Genomic DNA, 6,467 nt, shown 5'->3' with positions numbered 1-6,467 from the left:
GCCTGTAATCCCAGCCGCTCCTGAGGCTGAGGCAGGAGGAGCTCCTGTTCAAAGCCAGCCTCAGCAAAAACGAGGCACTAAGCAACACAGTGAGACCCTGTCTCTAAATAAAATACAAAATAGGGCTGGGGATGTGGCTCAGTGGTTGAGTGTCCTTGAGTTCAATCCCTGGTACAAAAAAAAAAAAAGAAAGAAGAAAAGAAAAAGAAATCCTATGGTGCATCATGAACTTCCACTATAAGGAGGATCATCTTTTTGAGTATCAGAAAAAGGAAGGAGAAAATATCCAGAAGAAATATCCAGACAGGGTCTCTGTCATTGCGGCTCTGAAAGCCAAAGGGGCTCACCTGAGCAAGAGAAAGTACCTGGTGCCCTCTTATCTCGCTGTTGGCTAGTTCTACTTCTTAATCTGGAAGCAGATTAATCTGAGGGTGCCTTATTCATCAACAACACTATCCCTCCTACTAGTGCCACCATGGGCCAGCTATCCTAGGAGAATAATGAGGAAGACTATTTTCTATATGTGGCCTACAGAGATGAAAGTATCTATGGGAAGTGAGTGCCGAAGCCCAGGAGATGGGAGCACCTGGACTTGGGGGTGCGAGTGGAGCTTGGGGGGAAGAGAGGAAGAGCTCCCACCACGGCACACACTGTCATCATATTTTTACATGCTCAGTTGGTGTTTTTTGCTGTTTCTTGTTTCCAGGGAGAAAGTAAGTCAGGGCAGAGCTGTTGGATTGATGTTGGTAGAGGAATGGGGATGACATAATATCACAGCAGTGCTGAGAATTAATTTTTGTGCAATTTCATAGGAGATTCAGGAGGTGGGCAGGCTGAGGCTCGAAATGAATGCAGTCCAGCAACAGCTCCCATCTCTTTGGGAAGAAACTCCATTTTTTTTTTTTTTTTTGACATTTACACAAGACGCGTAGGGAAAAGGAAACAGGAATGCTTTAGGACCTGTGGTAGTAGACCATACCTGGGGACCCAAAGACATCCACTCTAGTGGAAGCTTTGTAGCCCCTGATTGCTCCCATCTTTCTGCTTGCACCCCACACCCTCATCCTATTCTCACACACAAGTGTCACAGTATCATCCTGGTGGTGGTAATACACACCCACACAGACATTTACATGCAACTCTCTTACCTTTGGAGAATATAGGGCAGGCATGAAGTGCTTATGATTCCAAAGTAGCTTTGATGGCTTTAAAGTGGAATTGAATGAGCATCGAGCATCTCTGACCAACCTGTTCTTTCTCTGGTACCCCTTATCCCACACCTATCTTGCAATTTCATGAGCCTCAGGCATTTCTAGTTACAAGCTAAAGCCAGTCCTTTACTATATCATTCGCATTTTCCATGTGCTAGGACAGAGGTGTCTTCCATATTGAGGGGGCAGACCAAGGAAAGATAGATTATCTTCACCTCCCACTCATCCAGAATTCTTGGTGCCCTGCTGCTGTCCCTTCAGCCTCTCAGGCACAGGAATGCTATGTGATGGCCAACTGCTTCCCTCCTTCAATTTTCATCCACTGCAGCTGCTAATTAGAAAAGTTCTAGAGGGATGGCTTAGTAATTCGTGGGGATTTTATTGATGTCTTTTTTCACTGAGGGATTTTGTGGGGTGGGGGTAGGGAGCAGGAATTGCACTCAGACATGACATTTCAGGTCATCTCTGCTGATGATAAGGATTCTTCCTGTTGGGGGAAATCTGTGTATCTGTTCTGCCAGCTACTGGTTCTTGTCAGGCTAAGGAAATAAAATAATTGCTTATCCTAAATATTAAAAAAAAAAGCCAGCTGGTCAGGAGAGTGGAGTCCTCATGACTTCATCACTGCTCACAAGGCAAAAGCAAAGAGAAAAGTTGGACGTGCCCATTGATGCTTTCTTTAGGCTTCAGAGGTGGGTGAACATCCCAGGACAGGAACCAGGAAATGCACAAGCAGGAAACATTTTGCCTTTCAAACCTATTTGCTTGTCATTTGTTCTGTTTCCTCCCTCTCTGTCCCCTTTTTCCTAAGAGAAAGTAGAATTTTGATGTGAGTGAAAATAATATTGATTGAGCTTCTTGATTCTTTCCATAGATGTCTTGGGATGTGTGTGTGTGTGTGTGTGTGTGTGTGTGTGTGTTAACCGTTTCTTTAATTGACTCTGATAGCAAGGATTTTTCAGTTGCTGTGTTACTTTTCCAAACACCCACATGGTTTTATTCTCTCTCTTTCTTTCTCTCAGCTTTAATTTTTTTTTTTTGAGATGCCTGTGATGTCTCATGGGTTACTGACACTTTCCCACTGTGTCAAACTTTGGCAAAGTTGTTTTTATCATATGGAGTTTATTCTCTCTGGCTGAAGTTTATTTTACTTAGTCAAAGAGGTTAACTTTAACTCTGTGTTTTTCTGTAGTTTCTTTTGAAAGAAGTTGACACTGCAATTAATCAGTGGTTAGACATGAGTGGCCCATCATGCAGTATTATAAATTCCAATTTCTAGGTCTTTCTAGGTGAGGAGATGCCTAATGACTAACTCTTTTTATCCCACCTTGCTAATATGGTAGCATGCACCAGTTTATGGGCTGCGATTGGTGGATACCTTAAGGCAGCCTTGTCCACCAGGCAATATGCATTGGGTGGCCTTCCAGTAGTGACTGAGGCATCTTTTTTTTCTTTAACCAATTAAAAAAAATGTTTTTATTACAGCAAAATACACATAATATAAAACTTAGACTCTTAACCAGCTTTAAGTGTATAGTCCAGTTGTAGTAAGTAGACTACATAGTAAGTCACTCCATCATCCATCTCCATAACTCTCTCTTCTTGGAAAACTGAGACTCTTTACTCATTAGAGAAGAACCTAATGCTAATGGCTCTTGCTGAGGTCCCATGATGGTTCCTCAGAGGAGAGTGTGAAGGGAAGGCGCCAACAGATGGGTTGACAATAGTCTCCTCTATTTTCAATTTATCTTCTTAATGCATTGCATTTCTCATATTCCAACAGCAAAGAGTCCAGTGGTTAATAATATTTTGAACCAGTAGTGTGAGAGGGAAGGAGGCAGTGTTGAGTCAGAGATGAGTGCAGAGCATTTATAAAGAACAAGAAGTGACACCTGGAAAATTACTTGACTTCCTGAGGCCTGGGGGGGTCTTTGTAATTAAAAATAAAAATGAACAACAACAACAACAACAAAAAACCCAAGAGTTTTGACTAGATCATCTCCAGATTTTCTCTCCTACTCTAACTGTGTGTGATTCACCAGGACTAACTGAAAATCACTTAATGTCAGCACCACAGGCTGTTATTAAAATACAGATGTAGACAGCAGCACAAGAAATGATGGCTAGTGGTGGCAGAAGCCAGAAAGGAAGCATGATAAATGAACCAGAGCATATTTAACACGGGTTCCTTTTACAGATGAGGAAATAAGACCCTGTGACCACGTGTGATAGAGAGGCCTAATTACCCCCACAAAATATTATTACATTTTGTCGTGATTTTCCATGTTAACTAAAAATTAAAGCACAAAAGGGGCCTGATGCTGTACATTTAGAAAGAATGCTAGAACTCAACAAAGCAGGAAATTTGATAGGTGCTCATGTTTGGTCTCTGAGGAAAATCATGACAAGGATTACTTAGTTGATTTGCTTCAGACGGTCCCATGGGTGAAACTGGTGGATTCCTGGAATTTTATCCTTGGATGATTAGACAGGCCTTCGAGTCTCAAGGGTTTGCTTAATTAAGATCAGGGGAAATAAATAGTGGAATCTAAATGTATTAGGGTAAGATTTTTTAAAAATCTGATGAGTCCTGCATTTCCATATCTGCTTCATTAGGGGAAAGAGCCGCTTTTTCAGAATTTCTTCCTCTCTATTCACCTCTGTAATTTTTACTTGCTGGGAGAATTAACATCTGAGTGCCAGAGGCTCAGGTGTGAGTGTTTAATCTTTCTAGCACCAATTAAATATCGAAAATAAGATGGCCTACCACTGCAGAAAAAAATATGCATATTATTAGTTACAGCAACTGAATTAAAATTTATCTGAGCCACAAAAAGAGGAAATTCAAATATTCAAAAAACATAAGAAAAAATGTCCAACAATCATTGTCAATTATGGAAATGCAAATCAAAACTGCACTGAGGTTTTTATCTTACTCCAGTCAGAAAAGCAGCCATCGAGAATACAAACAATAATAAATGCTGAGGAGGATGTGGAGAAAAAGGAAACTTTTGCACTGTTGGTGGCATAAATGAGGACAACTGCTATGGAAATCAGTATGGAGGTTCCTCAATAGATTGGGCATGGAACCACCAAATGATTCAGCTATAACCACTCTTTGTTGTTTAGCCTCAAGAATTAAAGTCACTGTACTATAATGATACATGCATGTCTATGTTTATAGCAGCATAATTCACAATAGTCAAAATAAGAAGTCACCAAGGTGTCCATCAATGGATGGTTGGATAAAGAAAATATGGTATATTTACAGAAAGGAGTTTCATTCAGTCATAAAGAAGAATGAAATCATGTCATTTGTAGGAAAATAGATGAAACTTGAGAACATAATGTTCAATGAAATAAACCAGACTCAGAAAGTTAAGGATTGTGTTTTCTCTCATATGTGAAAGCTAGAGAGGAAAAAGGAAAAGAAAGATGGAGGGGGCAGGGATCTTTGAAATTTGAAGGGAGACCAGTAGAATAGAGAAAAGGGACCAGGGAGGGGAAAGGGAAATACTGGGAAATTATGTCAGCCAAATTATATTATTACATCATGTGCATGTATGAATATGGAACAATAAACTCCACCGTTCTGTACAACTATAATGAACCAATATAAATATGGTAAAAATAAATGAATATAAAAAACTATCTGAGCAAAACAAGGTGATATCTCTGGTTCTTACAGGAAAACATTTCCATGCAATTCTCCATGAGAGGTAGACATGGGTCAAAGGAGACTCCTCTGAGTGCAAATCAGGAACTCACAAAGCTGACTTGTGTAAGAGAGGACGGCTCTTTGGAAATTTCCTAATTTAGTCCTTTCCTTTCATCAGAGTACTTTGTGAGAGGGGAAAATAATCCCCTTGTACTAGTTGCACAGAATGCATTGATTCACTGCCATACAGTTATTTTTCATTTTTATTGCTGAAATTGTTGAGGTGCTTCATCGCCTGAAAGCTGAGAAGGTGTTCCTCAGAGAGCCAGGAGCTGACTGGGGTAAACAGTGCTGTGCTGATGAACGGGCCTCGCCCCATTACTTCCTGTCAAGTTTCTCAGGTGAGCAGTTTCCTCATATTTTCATTTTAGCGGAATGAGAGTTAAGGGACCTTGATGCAAGCATGCTGCAACTTCAATCATCTGTCAGGATAGTTTTCAATTTGCAGGGAGTCACACTAGGAAGAGGAGGAAGATTGAACTTTTTTAAATTCCACGAAGGCGGCACACTTTTTATAGATGCCATATTGTAAAATGAGGAAAGTCGTCAAATGAGTAGTTTCTTGAGAAGGTTGTTTTGCCTGTTATTTTGTTCAGCTTTTTTATCTTCACTAGATTTCTCTTTGCTATCGAGGAAATGTAAGAGTTGTAAAGTGGAAGGAAGAATCCATTAGGGGTCAGAAGACATAGGTTTTAATACCTGCCTGAGCTTCTGAATTCTGCTCTCAAACGTGGGGGAATGAGTAATATTTGCTATTATCTCACAAAATTGTGTTGAGACTCAAAATGACATAATGTTGGGGACAGCCTTGTTTAAGGTGGAGTTCCATCATTATTGATTATAACTTTTGTCTTAAGGAGAACCTTAAAGTTCTTTTTCCTATCCACCCTACCTTTAACTGAGAAAGCCGAGTTGGGGTGAAGAGAGGTTCAAAATGTGTTATTGCTTAGTGGAGGCAAGTAGAATCTCCTTGCCTAGTGGAAAGCAGAGATCTTTCTGGAGTTCCTTAGTGTCATTCGGTGGGAATTAACCCACATTGAGCCGGCTCAGTTCTCTATTGCTATATCTTTGCAGATGTCTGTGTACCACTTAGACCAAAGGGAGAGACAGGTTCAGAGAGTATTGGAGGGCCAGTATTTTTCCCAAACTAGTGATGTTTTCATGGTGAGTATTAATTTGGTATGTCTGCTCTGTCCTTGTGGATCCTAGTGGATCAGCCCTAGTGGATCACTGCATTATAAAATAGAAAGGTATTTGAGGTTTTATATTATGCTATGCAAAGGTGAAAAGTTCAATCCCAACTATTTTCAAGAACAAAGCAATGTCTTTGCAGTGCAATGAACTTTAGCAGGTTGGGTAACTGACCTCCTCACACTGACTGCTATTGGAATCAAAACACTCTTCCCCTGCCACTATTTTCAGAAAGTCAAAAGTGCTACACACACCATAGAGAAAGGCTTAGAACCCTGGTAAAAAGTAGCATAATTAAAACATTAACCATTCACCATAGATAATTTATTTCTAAATCCTACCCTGAC

The 6,467-nt window shown here is 40.3% G+C and overlaps 1 pseudogene; it reads left to right on the top strand.

Moving 5' to 3' along the window:
• The first annotated feature begins 224 nt into the window (after positions 1–224).
• Positions 225–559, top strand: LOC113181919 (gamma-aminobutyric acid receptor-associated protein-like 1 pseudogene; annotated as a pseudogene).
• Positions 560–6,467: the final 5,908 nt, after the last annotated feature.

This window comes from Urocitellus parryii, chromosome 3 (assembly GCF_045843805.1).
Source record: "Urocitellus parryii isolate mUroPar1 chromosome 3, mUroPar1.hap1, whole genome shotgun sequence".
Taxonomy (NCBI): Eukaryota; Metazoa; Chordata; class Mammalia; order Rodentia; family Sciuridae; genus Urocitellus; species Urocitellus parryii.
The sequence above is the reverse complement of the archived record's forward strand: the minus strand, read 5'-3'. Positions and strand labels throughout refer to the sequence as shown.